The sequence below is a fragment of the Mus musculus genome, chromosome 8 (genome assembly GCF_000001635.26).
Source record: "Mus musculus strain C57BL/6J chromosome 8, GRCm38.p6 C57BL/6J".
Classification (NCBI taxonomy): Eukaryota; Metazoa; Chordata; class Mammalia; order Rodentia; family Muridae; genus Mus; species Mus musculus.
The window spans coordinates 109,376,745-109,400,876 of record NC_000074.6 but is presented as its reverse complement, the minus strand read 5'-3'; the positions used below and the strand labels follow the sequence as shown (position 1 = coordinate 109,400,876).

At 43.7% G+C, this 24,132-nt stretch overlaps 1 protein-coding gene across 5 annotated transcripts in view; it reads right to left on the bottom strand.

The window, feature by feature from the left end:
• The window catches only part of Pmfbp1 (polyamine modulated factor 1 binding protein 1), a 164,828-nt gene extending 141,766 nt beyond the window's left edge, over positions 1-23,062 (bottom strand). For 4 of the 5 annotated variants that reach the window (XM_011248452.1, XM_011248456.1, XM_011248453.1 and 1 more), the window contains exons 1-2: positions 22,969-23,062; positions 22,132-22,319 (exon numbers count right to left, since the gene is read on the bottom strand). The gene's annotated coding sequence lies outside the window, so the exon portion shown is untranslated. Of the gene's footprint in view, positions 1-22,131; positions 22,320-22,653; positions 22,672-22,968 lie in introns of those variants that run through there. The other variant, XM_011248454.3, reaches the window with a different exon arrangement.
• Between the last annotated feature and the right edge of the window lie 1,070 nt (positions 23,063-24,132).

Genomic DNA, 24,132 nt, shown 5'->3' with positions numbered 1-24,132 from the left:
CCACCATTCAAGGTGATGATCCTTGTTTTGTTAAACATTTCTGGAGATGACCTCATAGAAACACCTAGAGGCATGTTTCTGTGATGATTCTAAAACTCATCAGATTACAATGGCTGTAATCACTGCTGCCAGTCACATAAACACAGGCAGGTGACTCCTGTTTTCCCAGATATAGAAGAGGACACACACAAACTTGTTGTGGGTAAGCAAGCATCTAGGCAGACAAGAAGACAGCACTGTGTCGGAAGGAGAAAATGGGCTGACCAGTGGATAAAAGTCCAGGTAGGAAGCCAAGAGGGCTCCGGTCAAGTAGTCTATCTTGCCGACAAATTGCAATCCAATATAAATCCCAACCATCCAAGACCTTCGTTAGCTGAAGCAGGAAATGGGGTTCTGATGGAGCTCCTTTATACGCCCCATAGCATCTGTCCTAACACCTTGGAGAACTAAAAATTGTCTCCCTGGACCAAGTGGCTCTGACTAGTGTCTCCCACACTCTCTGCAGTTCTTTTTAACAGCTCATAAGAAAAAAAAAAGTGAGCCAGCAGATTATGTGTATTACTGGCAATCAGTTATACCAAGGCTTTAAACTAGAGACACAAAATGGCTGTAACTCTCCCAGAGCTGTTCCCCGAAGAAATGACAATGGGTAAGAACAGAATGAAAACACAAACTGTACAAAGAGGGAGCGTGTGAACCTGCTTAGGGGTTTCCCCACTCTTCTCTAGGGTCTTCTGTTAAAAAACAAAATCGAAATTATGCAACGTAACTCTCTCCATGGCTTTCTCTTGCTCAGAATTAAAAAAAAAAATCTACTGAACACTCTCACTTCAAAACCCAGCTGGGTGCTTTCTGCTATCAAGGAAGGTGCCCGAAGAATAAATTGCTCCTATCAGAAATAAAGCATTTTAGTTCTGCCACGAGCGCTGAGATCTGTGTTTATAAGTCCCTCCAAAGGCAACTCCGTGGCTGCTGCTCTTCTCCCGTTTTCTTTTGAAGCATAAAACCTGTAGACTGGAGGGTTGTGGTTGCCTTCTGCTCTGGAGCGGTGTAATGGTAAATATTCATCGGAATTCAAGCTAGCTCTCCCAGGTCCTTCCCCGGGCTGTGCAGCTATGCAAACAGCAGCGGCGCCACATTAACTCTCTGCCTGGAGGCCGCTCTTTGCCCACTGCCCCCAGGACCCTCTCTGTGGAGGGAACACATGCAGAGAAACTGGCCCTTAAACACCATTTCAACCCACTGTTTCACTTGTTTTTCCTTTTCTCCCCATGACTTCAGAGCCTTAGTAATTCTGTCTGTGGGTTCCAAATATACATTAAAAGGAGAGCTGTGTCCTTGACTCATAGCCTGTAGTTTGAAGGCTCTGACTGTGTGTGTTCAATCTATTTAGGAGAATAATCGGAGTCTAGCTATTTCATGAACACACACACACACACACACACACACACACACACACACGAGTATATATACATATATGCAAAAACTCTAGATGGAAAAGTAGATAGCTGACTATTCTAATTAAGATAAGAGAGCATGAATAAGTTTCCCAGTCATTGTCTTCCAAATGAAAGAAAATATGAGATTAGAAAAAAAATAATATGTGATTGGCAATATTTTATGTTATGAAAACCCTATAGTATAGAATGATTTACAGCTTTAAAATAAAAATCTTAGACCCTAAAAGGAAGCGGTGCTTGACCAGCTGGTTCGTTTGGGCTCCTGGACCACTCCCTGATAAAGCTTCTCAAGGAAAGATGATTAGATTTTAGGAGAACTCAGGGCACCTGCAATATTAACTTCAGAATCACCCATGGAGGAAATCAATGCATAGAAAAATGACCTATACAAACCAATTCACAGAGTTCAAAAGAGAGATGAGAGAGATAAAGACACAAACACACAGACACACAGACACACACACACACACACACACACACACACACACACACACAGAGAGAGAGAGAGAGAGAGAGAGAGAGGGAGAGAGAGAGGGAGAGAGAGAGAGAGATATGTTTTTTGTTTTTAACATTGAAGCATTTCAATGGAAAGTAAGTCTAGATTAAAACTCCCAGGATCTGGTTAACATTTCAACTTAGTGAAGAATTTACATTCAGGAACATCAATGGTCAGAGCTTCATACCTACAAGGAATTTTATTTCAGTATGATTTTTCCATTTGTATTCACGGGTAAAAGGCACATGTCTATGCGTAGGGCTATACATAGACAAATGCTAAAAATGTCCTTTGTCTTGAGGAGCTTAGGGTATCTCTAGCTAGAGCCACAAATGGCAGCGCAAAGGCATTTTGACCTAGATCAGCTCAAACCAAAGAAGCCAAGGACCACGGTTTGTGAAGGACGGGGTGATAAATGACCAGCTTCTTTAAGAGACTGGCAAGGGCGACTCAGAAGGAATCGTTGCATCAAGGTTGTCAGAATGTCAACAATCATCCCCTAGAAGACATTTTCAAGCTGGGTCACTTTCCAGGGCTTGAGGAATAACTGTAGGACAGAGAGGATAACACATGTGGGTTGTTGTTATGTGGGCCTCGGTAGTCAGCAGAAGGATAAAGAGGAAAGAGGACCCCCTTTTCTTGTTGTTTTAAAGTAGAAAAACGCACAAGCCCACTAGCACACAAACGTGAAGGAATCAAGTATTTGGGATGGATGACGGAGGGACCCATGGAGTAAAGGATGAGTCGGGATGGGACATGGAGTTGGATTTGGGAAGGAGATAGCATGTCTTCTGTCTCCCGGTTCACTCACTCAACAAATGGCTTCCTCTGCTCTGAGGCATTCGGCAACAGAGCTGACTATAAGGCCCCTACCCTTGAGTCTGAAATAATAACAGCAAACACCCAGCTTTCACTCTGACAGAACGGCTCCAGGACTGTCCACTCGGCACCCTGACCCTTGGAGGGGGCAACGACTTTTAACTATCTCCCCAGAGAGTATTTAAATCACGGAGAAGTTAAGTAACAAGCCAGCACTATGTAAGGGTTTTCCAGCAGGGCTGGGGTTTAGCGAGTCTGGGTCCAGAGACTGTTCTCTTAAGCCCGTGCTGTGTGAACCAGGAGACTTGCAAGTCTGACGACATATTCTAAGCACTCTGGGACAATCCTCATTTATGTCTATTGTCCCCGTGAGTGGATTCAGTGCATAACCCCTTTCCAGTCAAAGTCTGGAGGATCCATTATGTAACCACACTAACGACAAGTCAGAGTTTCCCCCTCTCAAGCCGTCCATCCTTGGCTTATGTGATGAGCATTTAAGGAAAGCAGTTGAAATGGCCCCCCTTTTCTGGTACCCACCGCCTCAAGACCGTCTCGGAGGACTCACGGCTTCTTTGATCTTCCTGGTTAGATCACAGAGGCTTCCCCCATCCCTAGTGGCCTCTGTACCCTTAAGCACTTTAACCTCACTGGCTCCTGTGAAAGGAGAAACACAGAGAATCACATTCTCTAAGCTGCTACCAAATGGAGTTCAGCACATGTAAGCTGTAAGCATCGAAGGAAATGTATGACACACCCCGCAGCGGACTGAACTGCTTTTCTCTCTTGCTCACCTCCTTTCTGGTTCTATGACCCCAGGCCAGCACTCTACTGTGGACTCCAACCCTAGGTATCATAACCACATGCTGAGCAAATGTGTTGCCCCAGCCAAGGCTGGGATTGGGCTGACACCAAAACCCATTTGCATCCATTTTGGCTTTTTTTGGGGGGGCAGGGGTGGTTATTGGTAGTATCCCTATTCTTCTTACTGGTGGGAAGATAGGAAACTGATATCAGTAGGCTGGATCTGGTACCCTGTGAAAAATGTCCTCATGTCATTATCAGATTGGCCCCGTTGGTTGATTTAGAGACGCATGTTCAAATCCACTGTGGACCTGATCCTAAATGTGTCACTTACTTCTTTAGTGTCCACTGATGACAAGCAGTTTTACAACATTGGGAGCTGCCTCTGTCCAGCAGTACTATTTAAAATGCTGCTATGTGCAATGCCTAGGCTGGAGCAAACAGGGCTGGTGCAGAGGACCGAACAAAAATGTCCATCTAGGGTTTTCAATATCCTGCCAAGAAACCACCGCTGTGTAAGGCTTTATCATTCTCCGAGGTCTTAATATGCTGGCCAACAGAATCCTCTTATTATTCCTTTGTCTGCCTTCCCACCGTCTTCTCCATCTGTCTGGGGCCCTCTGTTCTTGTTTCCTCCGAACTCAATCTTGCAGAGAGTTTATGCATTCATAGTGATTTCAGCTACAATTTAGATTACCAACACTTCCAAACGCACATCTGAGACGGCCCGAGGGCATCTTACTCTTTCTCCATCCCTTCCTTGGTAAAGCTCATCCTCTAATATGATTTCAATAATAGCCAACATTTATCATGTGTCAGCCACAAAATTGATACTTGGAGCCCTATAAGGCGTGTGTGTGCATGTGTGATATTATCATCTTTGTCCTTCAGAGAAGGATCTGGTAAGTGTGTGTATGATAGCATTATCTTTGCCCTTCAGAGAAGGATCTGGTAGGTGCTGGGCTGAGCTCCGAACCCAGGCAGTTTTGCTTTCAATGTCTGTGTTCCTGACCACCACACTGTGACGTCTCCTTATAGTCAAACTCTGGACCTGCACCTACTGCTCAGGTCATGTTATGGGTCCCTATGCTCTGAGTAATGAATTTTTGTGGTTTTGCCTCATAGCCAGTGAGGGGAGGCTTAAAGGTGACAGCAGATGTCTTCTGGAGGCACCTGAGGGGCCCTCTTGGAAAGCTGCTCATTTCTGGGTAGGAAGGAGCAGACAGAGGGCATAATTCTTCATTCTTCCCCCATGTTTAACTCTTGAGCTCAGACTTGATTTGTAGACAATAGAAAGACAATGCCAGTGTTCCCACTATTCGTAGCTCTGGTAGCAGGAACATTTAAATTTGTGGTCCCCAACTGACTGAAAGCTATTTCCTATTCATTACAAATGTGTTCTACTCTACTCTAACTGTGGCTCTAAATGCAATTTATAATAAACGTCTTATTGGGCTCTCTGCTTTTATTCAGTTTCTCACATCTTTCCTTCAATCACGGTTGATCTTATTGGGGGTCAGCACTTATGTCAAAGGTCAGAAAGTAAACATTTTGGGTTTAGCAGGCTACATGGCCCCTGCTACAGCCACTCAGTCTGCTATTGCAGCATGAAAGCAGCCAGGGACAATGTGCAGAGGAGAGAGTGTGGTTGGGTTTCAAAACCCTCTAAAAGGGAACTTGGTAAACTGGATCTCTGATCTCAGTAAAGACTGTCTGAGAATGTGAAGGCCACCTTGGAAGTCCCGAAGGGCTCTAGCCTGCCGCTAAGTCCAACAGCACCTGCTAGTCTTCTCTTTCTGGCTCTCTTCCCCAGAGGGCTGCTTAGGGAAGGCTGGCATCCTTTTTAATCCCTTCATTAGAAACCAGATCAAACAATCAGAAAGACCTGAGAGTTCCTGTGTCATGTTGGGTGTCCTCACAGGGTGTGGAGGAAGTGTGGAGAGAACGCATTGTTTTCCCCTCTCACCACAGATTTCAAGAGAACAGCTACAGGATGGGGAACAACCTCGCCTTTCTTGTCGGTGACAGTGGCAGAGCCATGAGAGGTATTAAGCTTGGTCACTACAATCAAATGTTAAAGATTCAGGTTCTGTACAAACTGTGAGCTTTCTCTGATTTTTCTTCTTCCTTTTCCTCTGGCCCTTTCCCAGCCAAAATGAGGCCAGAGAGATCCAAGGCCATGCGCCTCAACCCATCAGCACCACCCTTGGACAGGAAGCTCTGACAGAGAGGCTGGATAGTCCCAGGAGGTTACAATGATTAGCTGAACTTGAACGGGAGGGTTATTCCTGCATTTATGTTATCATGCTAAACCTACCCCCTCATTGTGTGGGCTATCTCAGAACCTCCCCCCCGGGAGTGAAAAATGTAAACTAACTATGGACCAAGTTGCTTTTGATGATGCGCAACAGTGGAAGACAAAGTCACTCAAAGAAATTACAATGTAATGTGGCTGTAGTTTTAAGCATTCAATTGACGCACATTTCTGATTTGAAGAATCGCCCTCCCACGTATATGCTGAAAACCAAATTAACATCTGAGCACACACACAGTAAATTCCTCTGAATTTAATTTTGATGTCTAAATTGGAAAAAGACGGAATTTTCCCTTGAATGGTTTTCAAAAGCAAACCATCGACAATCAGTGTTGCTCCTTTTAAGAGTGAGGTCAGATAATTTGACTTCCCAACATCTCTGCCATTTGGGGAATGATTGCTGTGGTGTGTGTGTGTGTGTGTGTGTGTGTGTGTGTGTGTGTGTGTGTATGTGTGTGTGTGTGTGTGTGTGTGTATGTGTGTGTGTGTGTGTGTGTGTGTGTGTGTATGTGAAACTTTGGTTCATTGTCATTAAAGACAAATAGAAGCTCAGCATGGCAGTGAATACCTGTGATCCCAGCCATTGAGTTGGGAGGCTGAGGGAGTTGGATGATCATTCTCGGTTGTCAACTTGACGACATCTGGAATTAATTAAACCCAAGTGGCTGGGTATATCAGTGAGGATTTTTTTCCTTGATTAAATCACTTGAAGGACTACTTATAATCTGGATCTCAAGAGGTGGGAAGATTCACCTTTAATGTGGGCCACACTTTCTGCTGGCAGCCTAGATAAAGAACATGGGTGAAAGGTGCTTGCTCTCTTTGCCTGCTTGCCCTCACTCTGGCTGGCAAGTTCATTCCTTCACTGGCATTAGTGCTTATTTCTTCAGGATTTTGGCATATAATAAAGGCCAGCTGAGACATCTGGATTCATAGACTGAACAACTCCTGATTCTTGGACCTTCAGTTGGTAGACAGCCATTATTAGACTAGCTGGACCACAGCCTGTAAGCCATCCTAATAAATCCCCTTCATATATATATATATACACATATATACATACATACATACATATATATATATATATATACACACATGTATATATGTGTGTGTGTGTGTGTGTGTGTGTGTGTGTGTGTATGTGTGTTCATTCTAAAAGTTTAGTTCCTCTAGAGTAGTGGTCCCAACCTCCCTAATACTGTGATACTTTAAGATGCTGTGGTGACCCCCAACTGTAGCTACTTCATAGCTATAATGCTGCTACTATATGAGTCGTAATTCAGATAGCTGATATACAAGATATCTGATATACGACCCCAAAGGGGTCGTGGCCCACAGGTTGAGAACCACTGCTCTAGTGACTCTCGACTGATAGTGTGAGTTTGAGGTTAGCCTGGGCCACAACCGTGAGGCTGCCTCAAAGCAAACAGCAGCAAAACCAGTAACCACAATAAATGCTCCCACAATCTCAGTTCTGGTGTGTCCATGAGGAGAAAACTCATTCTGGGGATCTGCCAACCACTGCGGTACTGTTCAAGCTCAGTGAGAGAAGTAAGCTGTAAGCTGTTTTCTATTTAAGGCGAAGTCAAGGGGATGGGTGGACCACTATCGTAAACTTCCCAAATTCAACAGGAATCCCAGGAAAGAAGACCTGTATCACTGTCAGATTCTGCAGAATTCACAATTGCCCCCTTGGTTTAGCAGGCAGCAAATAACACTCAATTCTGCTCATTTATGGGGAAGGGGTGGGGCTTTTCTTTTTCTAACTACTGTGATAAATGTGGGGATCACTGAGGTCGACAATCCTCACGAAATTCATAACTTATAAAGGCAAGAAATCCATGAACAAATAAATGACAACGTGAGGACATAAGTGCCACTCGGAGATATGTTCAGTATCACCGACAGATGGAGGATGAGAACCGCATGACCCTGATGAATTTACAGAGGCCAGGAGAAGTTAAGTGGATGGTGTGATTCCATGGCGGTGAGTGGGTGCGCCCTGAGTGTGGTCAAACAGAAGGGTAAACCTGTCTGGAGTGGAGCCTTGTGGCACAGACCTGCAATTTCAGATACTCAGAGAGCTTGGCAGGAAGACTGCAAATCCAAGGCTTGCTTGGGCTCCAGAGAAAATTCCCGGCTGGTCTAGACAGCTCATGGCATCTCATCTCAAAGTAAAAGGTGAACATGGTCCGGGGACACAGGCCAGTGACAGAGCATCTGCTTATCATGTGGAATGCCCCAGCTCCATCCGCAGCACTACACACACAAGAAATGAAGCCAACCATCAAGTAAGGGCTGTTTTCTCCATACTGAAGAACGCTAAATGGTCCTTATAATCTTCTTCCTTTGGTATCATCACACTGGAGTCTGGAAAACAAAGGAACTCCTGCAGACCATCTTCACAGGCTGAGAGTGTAGCTCAAGGTAGAGTGCCCACCTCCTATGTCTCAAACCGCAGGTTCAGTACCCGGCACAGGGTAGGTAGGAACCTGAGACTTCCCACAAGATTTACACAGTGCTTCTAATATTTCAATGAAAAAGCTTTGCATCCTGGGAAGGCTTGTTAGCATTTCTGAGCTTCAGTTTCACTTTTTATAAAGATTCTATTATAATCTCCAAAAGAATCACAGGAAAAATTAAACCCAAGCAAAATGGTGCAGGATGCAATGTGCCTTGCTGATTAAATTCCGTCAATGGAAGCCAGCTTCTCCCTCCATCAAGTGAACAATTAAGAGACACCCAACAACGTGCCTTTTGGGCCGGAGAAACAGCTCAGCAACAGTACTCTGGCAACAGAACAAGCATAGCAAAGTCTGTCCTGTTCAGACAAGGTAGGTAGGCCCCTATACACCTTCCATTGCTTTTTTCAAGGTTTATACTTTTCTATTTTTTTCCCTCCAGGATGTAAAAAGTTGGTAGTGTTGAGTCCAAGACTGTTGAGATGACCTTGCATGGCCGTTACTATCCCTTGTTTACCTTTTGGCTGAGGACTCGTCCAGCATCTTTCTTCTCACTTCTCCTGAGCACGTACTTAGTCGTGAACCTCAATTTAAAAATTTCAACCAGGAGGGAGGCAGTGAACGGGATGTGAAGTGAATAAGTAGAGACATAAAATTAAATAAGAAAAATCAACCATCTACCTTTTGTTTTAAGTTCAAAATCCTTAAAAGAAAAGGTGAGAGGGAATAATATACACATTGGAGCTGATCAAAGGGACTGTCTACCTCATTGTAAATGTCAAGGCCTGGTGTTATCAAGCAATATGTGAGCTTTCCTTGGGACAGCTAGAGGTGGAGGGCAAGATCCTTCAGGGCACAAAGAAGGAAGAAAAGGTCAGAGCACTCTCTGTGTACTAGCTTGTCAGAGGAAACAATCCCTGTGCCCGGTCGCACATGGCCTGGTTGCACGGTAGCGGCAACAACTAGGGAAGGTCTGGACGTAACCCTGCTGCATACACTTCCCATCCAGAGTGACTCCTGACTCACAAGGCTGATACTTGGCTTTCACAGGGATGCTATTGGAATCTGAGCCTTTGGGGCGATATTCAAGAAATGGTAGAGAATCTCTCTGGCTGGCTAATTATGGCTACTCTTCCAGTGAAGGGCAAGTTTTCAGGTGTCAGATCTTCTGGGAGTTTCTACATATGCACATGTACACACATGCTCACGTACACACATGCACACTATGGCGTTTGCCACGATGACGGCCCCCATAGGCTTATAGATTTGAACGTCTGTTTCCCTGGTTGGTGGATTGTTTAGGGAGTTAGGAAGCATGGCCTTGTTAGAAGAGGTGTATCACTGGGCTGGGGAGCCTTGAGGTTTTAAAAGCTCATGCCAACCCCAGCCTCATTCTGCTTCCTGCCCGTGGTTCAGGATGTAGGCCCTCAGCTACTACTCCAGCACCATGCCTGCCTGCCACCATGTCCCCTGTCACCGGTGGTCCTGGGCAGACCCTATGAAACTGTAAGCAAGTTCCCAGTTAAATCCTTCATTTTGTAAGTTGCCTTTCATCAGGGTGTCTCCTTGCAGCAATAGAATGGAAACTAAGAGAAATATACACAGATGCATCCTGTAAATGCTCACATGTAATACAGACACAGACATCAAAGGTTTGTTTAAAGAAAAAAAAGTAAAAATGTCCAATTGAACTAAATTAAAAATTGGGGCAGGGTAAGGAGAAGTGATAACTATTTCTCCTTTGCAAGAGAAATAATCTATATTTAGTATTCTGAGATTTACCCCACCACCACCAATTTCCCCCATAGCTCTAGCCCTAACCCCCCACAGCAGTAAGGACAGAGTTACAGCAGTGAGGACAGAAAGAATCCTTGGACTCCACACTGATGATTTATCCCGGTCACAGAGGGGACACCTAGCTAACCGAGGTTAACAGCTCTCTCGGTTTCATTTCAAAAAGACATTAGCATGGCTGCTCTATGAAATGCTGATGTGCCAAGTACTGATTCATTCACCTGCAGAGTTCACCAGGAGGCAGGGACCTATCTGACAGGCAGGGCTGGGCTCCCAGCCTTTTCCTAAAGGGCGAGCCCATAATTCATCTGGCCGTGCTAAATTACACCCGGCGCTTTGCTGAAGACTTCAGGTACCTTCACCCGACTGCAATAAGTCTAAGGCGGGAGGGGAGGGTGGGCGTGACCAAAGCGTTCTCTCTGAAAAGCCACACAACGGATCCACTTGTGGGAAGGGATATCTGCGGCTTACATGATTTCTAGGTGCTCTATGTATAACTGCTTTTGTTTGGTGAGACTGAGACTTAGTCAGGGACATATTAGGAAGGGCATCAGTAAGAAGGTGGCCTTGGTATTATTGCACATAGGACCTTCTATGTTATGTGGCTGATGCTTCAGGACTTCTACTCTTTCAGTGTGTGCAGTGGGGGTATTTTGTACTTGCTGCTGTTAGTAGGGATGAAGCACAAGGTGCTTTAGCCAGAGCTTAACAGAAGTTTGAAGGGATGTGGTGTTTCGTTATCATATGCTAAGAGCTGGAGACACTGCAGTGAATAGGCAGACACAAGGGTCTTCTCTCATGGAGCTTCTAGCCTGACTCAGGAGATGTGAACTTACCAAGAGGAGCTAGGATGACTGACCTGTGAAGCCAGCAGGGTTCAGCATCCACCAAGGGCTTGACAGCTCTGGGATGAAGAAGTACAAATGCGTAGAGGAGGAAAATGAATTAAACATTGTCGGTACCTTCAGATTCCACATCATGCCCTTTCATTATGTCATTTATTTCATCAGGGAAGAAAGTTAAAGCCAAGGCTAGACCCTAGGGATAAGGGTTTTAAGGCAGTCTCTTAAATAGAAGAGACATGAGACGCATGTTGCCTAGTGGAAAGATGCTGAGGTTAGCCATTCATAAAGTCAGCCTGTTAGTCACAACCTTGTCATTTACGAATGACAGAGTGTAAACCACTCACCTCCTTCTGAACCTCTGTCCCCACATTTCCAACTGCAGGATGCGGATGCCCTCTGCGCCCAACAATGTGGCCAAGAGCATGGGGGAACATGGTGGATGTGAAGAGACTCTGATGGTAAGTAAGATGACACTATCGATAGGAGAAATACCACATTTTATCCTGTTTACCTTAAAAGACTCCATTCTGCTCCCAAACAATGAAAAATTTGTGACATTAAAGAATTCCAACAAGCTGGGCATGGTGGCACACTCCTTTAATCCCAGCACTTGGGAAGCAGAGGCAGGGGGATTTCTGAGTTCAAGGCCAGCTTGGTCTACAAAATGAGTTCCAGGACAGCCAGGGCTATAAAGAGAAACCCTGTCTCAAAAAACAAAACAAAACAAAACAAAACAAAACAAAAAACAAAAAACAACAACAACAAAAAGAGAATTCCAACAATGAAATCAGCCACAATCTTACAATTGCCCGGCACTTACAGGAGCATGACTTGGAGTTGTTTCTCTTTGTTTTAATCAGAAGGACACCTATAGGTGAAGGTCTCTCAGAATGATTGGCTAGTCTCTCTTAAGCATGTATTGGGGGGAAATTACTGCTACCCTAACAGTTTCATTTAATAAGAACCACAATATTTATGAACCAATTCGCACTATCTTTACATCATTTCATTTAATTTCTTTGCATGAACTCAAATCTGAAGCACGTGTGGATCCTCTTGTCTGCTCTTCGTCGCCACACAAGGTATCCCCCAAAACTAAATTCTGCTCTCTGTTCTCATCTTCAACTGCATCTTCTAATCGTACCTTTCCCCCCTGAGACTTCCTACGTCAACATCTGTGGATTCTGCAGTTTCCTTGAGATTAGTAGGCAGGCAGTTCTGGGGCACAGAGGTGGCCCCCAGTCTGCACAGATGCAACAGATGCCTCCAACCTAGAGGGGAGGAGGTGACATTGCCACCATTGTTTATGGCTCTGCAGGCAATTTTCAATCTGTGTGACCCCGCACACAGTCTACCCAATTTGAATTAATTTTGCAAGTGAAAAATTCACTCGGCGGTGTATCGAATGCTTTAGGAAAACCCGTATTTATTAACTTTGGCGCAGCCCCTTCGCCCATTAATCTTGTAAGGTGATTTAAAAGAGTGAGCACATTTGTCTAGAGTGATCTGTCTGTCTATCTTCAAAGCTTCCTCCTGCATTCGACATCACTACCCTCTACCTCTCTCCTATCATTTTCTCTTTCTATAGGATTCACTCTATTACTAGGCATGGGTGTGTGTGTCATATTTAATAGATGACAATGACCAAGAACACTTTTTTGTTTGTAAAATATACAAGCTGTGAATCATTGAAATATTTGTTGATGGTTAGATTAATAAGCATACTGAGTTAATGTAGCCTCTATTTCAAGGTAGGACCCCGAAGATGTTGTCAGGTCTTTCATGTTGCTGTTGTTGGAGAGAGGTTTCTTCTCCTTGAAGCAGTCAGACGGAAAAGTAGGAAGGATGCGTCATGATAGAGGCATGGAAGAAAAGTTCCTGTAAGACTATGGTTGCTTAGGAAAGAATGCCAACAGCTGACAAAATGTGACTTCACGAAGTGGAGATGCTTCCGCACAGCAGAGGGAACGAGAGCAAAGCGACAGACTATAAAAATGGGAGAAGACCTTCGCTGGTTATACATCTGACAGAGGGTTGAATAGTATCTAGAATATAGAAAAAAAAAACCTAAAAAATCTAAATAACAGACAAGGGAATCAATCAACAAACAGGCCAATGGAACTAACGGGCAGTTCTTGAAAGATGAATGACAAACGGTCAATAAACCTTGGAGGTACACTTAAAATCACACTGATCCTTTATCTTGCCCCTATCTGAATGCCAGGCATCAAGAAAACAAGGACCCATGAATACGGGTGAGGACATAAACACAGGGGAACCGTCATACACCGGCGGTGGGAATCTGAACAGGGGAACGGAGTATGGAGGATCTTCAAAAGAACTAAAACCAGAAATTCCACAAGACCCAGCAAGCTTCTGGTTATTTACCTAAGGGGTGTCAAGTTAGCATACCACAAACACATTTGCACAGCAATTTGTATTGCTGGTCTATGGACAGTAGCTAAATTATGGAACTTACGCAGGTGTCTGTCAACAAAGGAATAGATGAAGAGAATTTAACGTTTTGGGCTTAGAAATGTTGGGCTGGAACTGACCTGAGAGCCTCTTTCCTGAGGACCAGCTCCCATAGTATCTACAGGAGATACACAAGCTGCCAAGGGAGAATAGCAGTCAACAGGGCTGGCCAGCTGTAAAGCCTACTAACCACAACAACTAACATGGCACTATATACCAAGGTGCAGCATATACCAGGGTGCAGTATATACCAGAGAGCAGTATATACCAGGGTGCAGTATATACGGGGTGCAGTATATACCAGGGTGCAGCATATACCAGGGTGCAGTATATACCAGGGTGCAGTATATACACCAGAGAGCAGTATATACCAGGGTGCAGTATATACCAGGGTGCAGTGTATACCAGGGTGCAGCATATACGAGAGAGCAGTATATACCGGGGTACAGTATATACCAGGGTGCAGCATATACCAGAGAGCAGTATATACCAGGGTATAGTATATACCAGGGTGCAGTATATACCAGGGTACAGTATATACCAGGGTGCAGTATATGCCAGGGTGCAGTATATACCAGGGTGCAGTAGTGGCACACATATTGTGGGGATAGCCAAGAGCTGTTTAATTGGAGTCAAGGTCTTCTCAACAGGAGAGAATTTATGCCTGGTGCTGTAAACCCAGGCAACCACCCACAGCTGGTGAGGTCATGGACCCTAAAAGAGCCCCTACTACTGCCACTTTATTAAACTAGTGTAATTTCTAACCACATCCTGAATACTTATCTTCACACTCACTGATAAGTGTAGCTCTTACCTCCCCCCAGAGACGCTTATTATTGCAGCGAATGGAAACCATCACAGAAATCCATGTCAAAATGCAAAGAACAGCTGATCATCCGTTGCCCAACACTAACTGCTCCATGTACAAGACTATTATTACTCCTAAGGCTCTGGGATATCTTATGAGAGAAGGGCAGGTATATCATAAGATCCAGAAAACCAGGACATCTGCTATGAGATGTTGTCTTCTACATATGACAGGGGAGCTGTACCCGTGAAGTGTCATTAATACAGTTGCCTAAACAAGACTCGAACAGTGACAATCCCACGCCCAACACGAATGGAGAAAACTTCACAAGGCCCCACTCCATGATGAAGAGCTATAGGTAATTATCAGCCACCGAAGGGAGCAAGAATGAGCCCCCGGCCCCATATTTTATTTAATTCCAAGTGGTTAGCCCTAAATATGTATACATGCAAGCAAGAACAAATGGATGCTGCAGGTTGTACGTGTATGTGCTTGTGCGTGTGTGATAATAACAAAAAAAGAGGATGTGAACTTAAGAGGGTAGAGGAGGAGTTAGTGGGGCAAGGGAGGGCTGAAAATTATGTAAATACAGAACTCATGCATGAATTCTAATTTTTATAAAGAAAATGGGGGGGGGTATATACACACAATGGATAGTTCTTCAGCCATGAAGATGGAAGACGTTGTGCCATTTACAGAAAAATGGACGAAACCAGGGGACTATGGATAATCACGTTAAGCAAATCAAGTGAGTTTCAGAAAAACAAATACTGCGTAGATTCTGCCATTTGTAGAATACAGATTTTTTTTTATACAGACACATAAGATTGCATGTCTATATTTGACACGAATTTAGACAGGAAAACGTCTAGGTCAGCAACGGAAGTAGTAGAAGGGAGGAGGAAGGGAGGGGAGGGGCAGAGAGGGCAGGAAGAGGGACTGTGCTCTGAGCACACGATCTACTTGCACGAAAACACATCTGTGAGACCCAGTCCTGTGCATCATCAGTGCAAGGCAATTAAAATATTACTAAGAACCCAACATAGGGAAGATTAGAAACGTTTAAAGTGCTTGTATAAGTGAAGCGAAAGCTATGTCTCATTATGAAATTATCTCACAGCTAAAATAATAAGGAAGTGTCTGCTATACCACTTAATATATTTGAAGTGGCCCACCCATCTTGTTACATTTTCCCTCCTGCCTAGGAATGATGTATACAGTATTATACTAAAATATTTCTTCTGCTAGCAATGCCCACATTTATTTGCAAATAAGTATTGGTAGGTATTTCTCTACATATATCTAAGCAGGTTTGATTGATCTCCCAAATATTTCTGTTCTTTTTTAAATTCAATTTACATCCTGATCGCTGTCCCCTCTCAGTCACCCCCTCCCACAACCCCTCCCACAAAACTCCTTCCCTTTTACTCTGAGAGGGTGGAGGCCCTCCTTGGGTATCCCCCCCCCCCAACACTCTGGCATATCAGGTCTCTGTGGGGCTAGACACATCCTCTCCCACTGAGGCCATGGACAGGCAACAACTTTTGGGATCGCCCCCTCTCCAGTTGTTAGGGACCCACATGAAGACCAAGCTGCATATCTGCTACATATGTGCAGGAGGCCTAGGTCTAGCCAGTGTATGCTCTTTGGTTGGTGGTTCAGTCTCCGAGAGCCTCATGGGTCTAGGTTAGTTCACTCTATTGGTCTTCCTGTGGAGTTCCTATCTCCTTTGGAGCCCTCAATCCTTCCCCTAACTCTTCCATAGGAGTCCCCAAGCTCCATCCACTGTTTAGCTGTGGGTCTTTGCATCCATTTGAGTCAGCTGCTGGGTGGAGCCTCTCAACCCCCAAATATTTCTTACCTTTCAGGTTTGGGTGGATTTTTTCCCCCTGAAGAACTCCAGGGTTGTAAACCAAATCAAGAGAATTGGGGGTTAAATAAGAATACAAGAAAGTTTTGTAAGAGTAAGGAAATTGAGACAAGAAATAGTAATCCAAGAGAAAGATGATTACATTAGAGAAGGGCCTGCATATGTAAAAAGTATGCATGTATCAATTATGAACCTCAGGAGCCAAAACACATAAGAGATCACCTATGCTGCTTTCTCTCAAAAGAAAGGAGTTAACAGGAGCCAATTCTTTGAGAGCAATTCTTGATCCACAGAGCCACGAGCCCCTTAGCTTCATCCACTGTTGTACTGCTTGGTTTTTCATCTAAGTTTCTGTAACATTCCATCTGGGAATGTTAAAGAGAATGAGAACCCAGAATGGTAATTTTCAACCTTCTGCTACAGTAGGTAGGTGCGAGTACTGAAATCTGAGCCAGGCTCTGAAGGGTGTGTTCGCGTCCATTGCCCAAATATACTTATTGATGACCTTTGTATGATAAATACATTTTACTTGGGTCTTTGCCTTATTGGCGGGGCAAAATGAACTTTACTCAGTTTCAATTTAGTAACTTAAATTTGTGAGGTTTATTGTCATTTTCTGGTCAGACATGATCGCATGCCATTGAACTGTTAATCAAAGACGGGGGTTCAATGTGCATTCATGCAAAAGTGATATTAAATGGATGACAGCTACTTGATAATAAAAACAGCTATATTTCCTCCAATTTTATCTATTCTGATATATATCTTCTCCCTGTTATAAATGGGTTCATTGTAGATCAAAATAAATATGCCCAAGAAATATGCAGCCTCACTTTGATCTGTGAATACCCATTCATTTACACAGAAATGACAAATATTTATTACTGTGAAAAAAAGAGGTACACATAAAATTAAGTCAGCATGCATGAATAAGTCCTGATTTTTATGTGACATTAATATTGAGAAGCTGAGTGCATGTCCGCAAATGTGGCTTTATGTATATGACCATCTGTGTTTATCCCACATAAAACATCCATGCTAAGGACTGAGGATGCCTTTATTATTAGTGTTCTGGTTTTCAAGGAAATATTAAATAATGATTTTCCAGAACATAGAGTTTTAGAGAGGACTTACACTTTATAAATGGCTTTAGCATCAAAGCTGTTTTCCTGTCTTTTAAAAGTCGGCTGGTAAGGTTCAGAAAGGCTCAGGAAAAAAGTCCTTTATCTCCATGACAGCCTGCCCTTCCCTCACATTTGCAAACGCGGGTCAAGGTGTTCCTCACCGTACATGTTTACAAGAAGTTGAACAGATCTGAACCTCAGGTACTAATCACAGTAGGTCATTAATATTGGCTTAATGGTCATTAATATGACTTAATTTTTTATTAGATTTATCCATTTTGTTTTATGTGTGTTTTGTCTGTCTATCTGCCTGCCTGCCTGTCTATGCGTGCGTGTGTTTGTGTGTGTGTGTGTGTGTTTGTGTGTGTGTGTGTTTGTGTGTGTGTGTTTGTGTGTGTGTTTGTGTGTGTGTGTGTTTGTGTGTGTGTGTGTGTGTTTGTGTGTGTGTGTGTTTGTGTGTGTGTGTGTTTGTGTGTGTGTGTGTGTGTGTGTGTGTGTGTGTTTGTGTGTGTATACCCTGTGTGTGCCTGGTGCTTGCAGAGGTCAGAAGAGGGCATTAGAATCCCGGAACTAGGTTTATGGGTACGTGTGGATGCTGGGAATTGAACCTGGGTCCTCTGCAAGAGCAACAAGTGCTCTTAACAACGGAACCATCCCTCCATCCTGCACATATGACTCTAAAGAGGTTATTACTTGAGACTTGCACTGAAGGGGAAACAGGACAGGTCCATGTGGTTATCTTAGCACCTGGGATCAAGAGAGAATTTGACCCAAGCAAACCACCAATCTACCAACATTAATTTCAAATTGTAAAGTCTGTGGTCTTTAAAAGGCTCTCTGCCTTTGAATTTTTCCATCTTTATTCCTTTCATCATCTAGTAAAATATCTACGATATAGACTAGATACTGTACTCGGCGTGGTAAAGTCCAAGGCATTATCTACGTTTTCAGGAGTGACCCTCTTGCAGGAGGGACAAAGCAAATTGACACAGATCCAGGTGCCAGGCTAGAGAGATTGTAGAGCACTCTGGGCACAGAAGAGTAGCCACTGACTCCAGCTGAGGGAGGGCTGCTAATGTTCTATTGGATGCTTCAGTCAGGCTTTGTAGGAGAAGTGCAAGCTGTTTAGGAGGAGGGGTTCTTAACAGGCACCCACAGGCTTCCAAGGACTAGAGAGAGCACAGCAAGCCTATGAACATGGACTGGGGAAACAAGACAAAACCGTTCTGTTTTCATTAGCATTGAATTTTCTTCCATTGCAAATATAGGAAACAAACCACAGCAACATTAATAATGCCACTATTAATGTCACCTATAGAAATCGCAACTGGTTTTGTATTATATAAACACATCCTTGTAAGCAGTTAACATCTTTTATGGTCATTTTTGCTTTAATATTGTATTTAATATACATCTACTACTGGGCTACATCAGTGTTTTAATAAGAAATACCTGTTAGTGTATCAGAAACAAAATTGATTTTAATACTTAATTGATTTAATCTCTTAATAAGTAAATTTCTATACTGATTGACTTCCCTTGTTAGTCTGTATGCTTTTCTCTTCACACATACAATAGAATCATTTTTGCAAAGTTGACATGGGTTTCAGGTGGTACCTGATTCAGCAAGGGTAAGAATTCTCCAAAGGAATAGCTTATTCTAGATTTTAATCACTTGATGTTTCAAACTTTACATACTGTTTTATTAAGAAGAGGCATGAAGACACAATATATATGTAACGACTGTAAAACACAGTGAGCAATAGTCATTTTCCAAATTTTCATAGAACACACTGGGCAACAAATCTTTAAGATGTATTAACAGCTCAGAATTCCTAACAAAATAGGTCTCAAATGACCTCAGAATGGAGGACAGGCTGTGATTTGATAAAGGGCAAAGAAAGATGGCTGAACAGCTCCTCTGCCCTTTGAGGTGGGGCATGGCTAAGTTGCTAAGGCTCATTTAAGATCAGTCAACATTTGCATACATGCATTTCATTGGTTGTAGTTGAATATGCTAAAATGTTATCAAACATTAACAGAGACAGCTGATAGCCATAAAAAGAACACTTGACCAGAAACCCATGGCTTCAGGTCTTAGCCTTAAGTCTGACATTAAAATGTGTCCCCATGTACATGCTATATCATCAGTAAAACAGTGATAACAACCACTGCTCTAAGTTATCTCTTATGTTTGCTCTGAGAGCCAAATGAGCATGTCAAAACGCTCAAGAGTTTTGAAACACAATAGGTCTGTTACTAACAAGGAAATAACAGCAAAATATTTATATAATCATATTTTGTCATAAATACAGAAATTACAGTGAGATTTCATCATAACCTTCATTATTGGATATATTGAAGATCAAGACCATTAGATTGAGTTGGAAAAAAAATCTGTCTATATGTATAAACTAAGAAATGAGAGTACAGTATATGAACACATGTGTAACACAGGAGTTAGATTCCTACAAGGCAATGCCTTGTTATCCTCAGTAGCTAGATGACCCTGTAATTAAATTATTTCCCTGAAGCTAGCAATGAGCTTTCAAATACAACCTGTAGCAAAAATACAGGCATCAGTTTATGTATCTGCCGTCTAGAGTTCGTGAGACCAAGAGCATAAACAAATACACATTTAATTGGTGGGATTTAATTCCATTTTAAAATTCTGATCACTTTGCCCACAGCTTCTCCATGGGAACATGCAAGCGAACACTGACAAACGATGCACAGAGGAAGGGAAAGACACAGATCATGGGATAGATAAAAAGTCTATTTCTAGTAATTATGCTTTTCATTAGAACCTAGGAAAGGGAGATTGAAGTTCCAGCCTGGGCCTTCCATCTTCACATCAATATTGGACGCTTATTTCTACAGAGAAAATACATCACATTTGCAGGGGGGTGGGTAAAATAAATCAAACAAAGAGAGGCACATTCCAGTTCTCTCCATGGTTGTGAAGGCATACAGGACACCCCAGAGTGTCTTCTATTTCTAGTTTGAAGTGGTTTTCAGCTTCAAGCACACTTGCAGATGTCCCCACATCAAAACAAAGCCATTGCAGTTATACTTGTGAGACTTTATTGTGTATAAATCATCCAAGTCAAATGGAGTCCCTAATACTGACCCTTGACTACCAGTTGAAATAGTCCCTAATCTTCAGCCATCCACTAAAAGAGTTGGACAAGATGCCTTTGAGTTTTGAATATAGCACATCTGGATAAAAACAACCAAACCAACCCACAAAAGCAAAGCCTAATATGAATCTTGGAAAAGGACATTTAAGTGCAAATAGAGAAATATTAATTACTAAGTTGCCTATGATCACTGTTTTCCAAATCCAGACCCCTGCACAAAGATACATGGGCATTTATCAGTTTCTGGGATGATGAAATAGTCTACAATCAGGAGAAAAATAAAACAATACAATTGCCCAAATATTCCATGCAGTCATACACAACCACTAATGTACATTCCTGGCCAATCTAAGATCTGCAAGTATTTAATTCTGTTACCATAAATTACACATTAATGAAACATGCTCAGAGCAGACACACTATTCAATACCAAAGTAAGGCTGATCAAAATGGAAATCCCCAATTTCTAAAGATTGTATTCCAAACACATAAGCAGATAATTAGTTTAAGGAGCACAGCATTTTTTTTTTTTTTTTTAACCCACATGCTCTTCCACCTAGAATTCTAAAACCTAAAGCTGACTGGATGTTGAGGGCTGTCTTTCCAGCGTGTGGCAAGCTTTGATCAATGTTATCTGGCTGGCTGGATTCATGGCTCTGCCGCTGGGGAGGCTCCCTATACTATCCCTCCGTTCCCATTCCTGTTTGTAAGGGTGCTCTGCTCCCTCCTCCCATGCCTACACTTATGAGGTGGTAGGAAGCTGGAATGTGGGACCCCTCCAGTTGTTCTCCTAGTGCGAATATCGCAAAGGTGGCCATTGCAGGGTCTCATCAGCCTTGGGGAAAACATTTGCGGCGTAAAGCCCGTTTGCCGTGTGATCCAAACTGATTCACCAATAAAAGCAGAAACAAAGCATATACTTTTTTTCCTCCGTCCTGTATCCCCCTCATCACCCGGATAGCCCATTTCTTTCTGAGTCCTGCATCCTGAATGTACATGAATTACACAGCCCTCCCTGGGAAGCCACACTCGCTCCTCAGCTGGAAGCTGCAGTCAGAAAGAAAGGATTTTTTCACCTGGCTTCTGATAGACACCGTGGCTGCTACACCGAGGGGCTGGCTGAGAGTTGGCTTCCAAACAGAAGGCAAGATGTACAAAGGGGTGCCGAGTGGGAGACGTGTGCAAAGAAGTGTGGGAGCTTTAACCTGGAATGGGCCACTCTCCTTGTGCCCATACGAGGCTCCTAGGCTATTTTAATTATAAATATTTATATCCACGGAAGCAAATTCAGAAGGATTTATATCCCAGGGGAGCACAGATCAATAGATCCAAGCAAACCTCATATCTAGGCTGACCACTTAACACTGTTATCACCGATTAGGGCCGCTTGGCCCTCCGGGAAGGTGTCGGTTTCGCTCTTGTCCTCCATAGGTCCACCCTATTCTTGGCCCCAAGAGAAAATCAATAACACAATGTAAGGATCAATGCCCAGGACATCTGCTTGGCTGCAGTGGCTCACCTTCGGATCAGAGTTTGGTTCGCCCTTATCTATCCCACGAATCCTCATTTACCCCCTCCAGCCCATGCTCCCAGGTCTGGGGGGGGGGGGCTTCTAGAATTTGCTCATTACTAAAATCAGCTAAAACACTGCCGATACTTTTTGAGTCAGGAAAGAAAGACGTGGTGATCTTTTGCCTCACTTTTCAAAAGTAAAGAAACTTACCAGGTGTCAATGATCGGGTCAGAGTCGATTTCTTGCCTCGTGGCCACGGCACATTTCCTGCTGCCCACTGCTGGGCCACCGAGTTGCCGTCGGCGCTCCCGGAGCTAGCCAGGTTACCGTTCCAGGTTTGTCGGCAGCTCCCTAGCTTGGTCTGCAGTTGATAGATCCTCTGCTCCTGAAGCATCCAGCTATTGACCCGCCCAGGGAAAGAAAGAAAAAAAAAATGGGAGAAAAAAAATCAATTAATACTAAACAGCTTAACAAAACCCTGCGTAGCACAGGCCTGAAGCTCACAGGGTAGGAGTTGAGGTGGGCTCAGTGGCGACCCTGTACAATCATGGGGACAGGCTCAGCCAGCTAGAAAGCTGATGTTCCAGGGACAGGAAGCCAATATGGTAGGCGTGATCACACACACACACACACACACACACACCCCACAGTGCCTTCTTGCTCCCCCCTCTCTCATTCTTTAGCTTTGTCTGAAGTGCCTTAGTCCGGGAGCAGAGAGGACAGTGCACGTACCTGCTCATTGTGGAATGTTGAAGACTCACAATCACCCCAACAGAAGGGCTGCGACCAAAACTCGCAGAATGGGTGGATGGGTGTTTTTATTTGTTCGCATGTTTGTGTTTGGAGGGAGTGGAAGGAAGCAGAGATCTTGTTTTGTTCTGAAAACGGCAACGCCAGTTATGTGTTGGAGGAGTTACTCCGTGCATTTATTTGTTTTGTTCTTGTGCCTCCCTATCCTTACCACACTCAGACAGACATGAAGCTTTTTAAAGTAGAAGAAGGATGAGAAAATGGGGGGCGGGTTTGGGCGTGGGGGGAGCATCGTACCTTGGCTTCTAGGCCTTCTGTCTTCTGCAGGAGCTTGGCTTGGAAGGCTCTGGATTTTTGCATCTGTTCCAGCTGTAAGGAGTTTACATAGGGAGGGAGCAAGGAAGGATCATGAATGTCAACCAATGAGCAATTAGCATGACAAGACTAAAGTATTGATCCACCAAAGCTCACTGCTCTGCAGAAGCCCCAGAGGTAGAGGGGCTCCCCTGTCACTAACTCCAACAGCAGGCATTGCAAACCTGCATTACAGAGCCAGGTAGCTTTCACAGTTCAGGTCTTTTTTCTTTCCCCTGTGGTAATGCGGGGTGGCACCTTCATGCCCACCTGCAGCGCTTAGAGTTGTCTCCACCTCTGGGCAGAAAGCTGAAGAAAAGCAAGCAAAAATTTTTGTGTGCTCCACTTCATCCTTAAAAAAAATTTTTTTTAATGCAGTCCCTCCCACCCCACCCCACCCCCGCCCAATGGTACCAGGAGTTTCTGTGTATTGATTAGGGAAAGGCAAGGGTGAGATCCTAGCCTGGCAGCTGGGACTGGAACTAATGTGGTTTTCTCTTTTGCATGGACAGGAGCAAAAAAAATCCCTTAGGTAGGACCAATGCTGGACAATCTGAATACACACATCGTTGGAGCTTTTTACTGGTTTTAAACTCCTAGTAGCAAGAAGGGAAGAGGTAAGGGGATGTTTGAAGAGATAATCTAGTCCCATATATTAGGCTATACGGTTACCATCTTGGGGTCTTGAACAGGTTTGTTTCCTCTGACAAGAAAAGAATTAAAAGGCAAGAAAAAAAAAAAAACCTGGAAAGCAGCAGAAAGCAACAAGTAAAATTTATTAAAAGTAAACCTGCACACACACACACACACACACACACACACACACACACACACACACACACACACTCACAGAGCCAGGCACACTTAGAGGCAGAAAAAGATGCCCTGCAGAGCAGAGAGGGGACTTAGATGCTGTACTACTTGTGTCTCAACTTGACACAGATGGAGTTATCACAGAGAAAGGAGCTTCAGGTGAGGAAATGCCTCCATGAGATCCAGCTGTAAGGGATTTTCTCAATTAGTGATCAAGGGGGAAAGGCCCCTTGTGGGTGGTGCCATCCCTGGGCTGATAGTCTTGGGTTCTATAAGAAAGCAAGATGAGCAAGC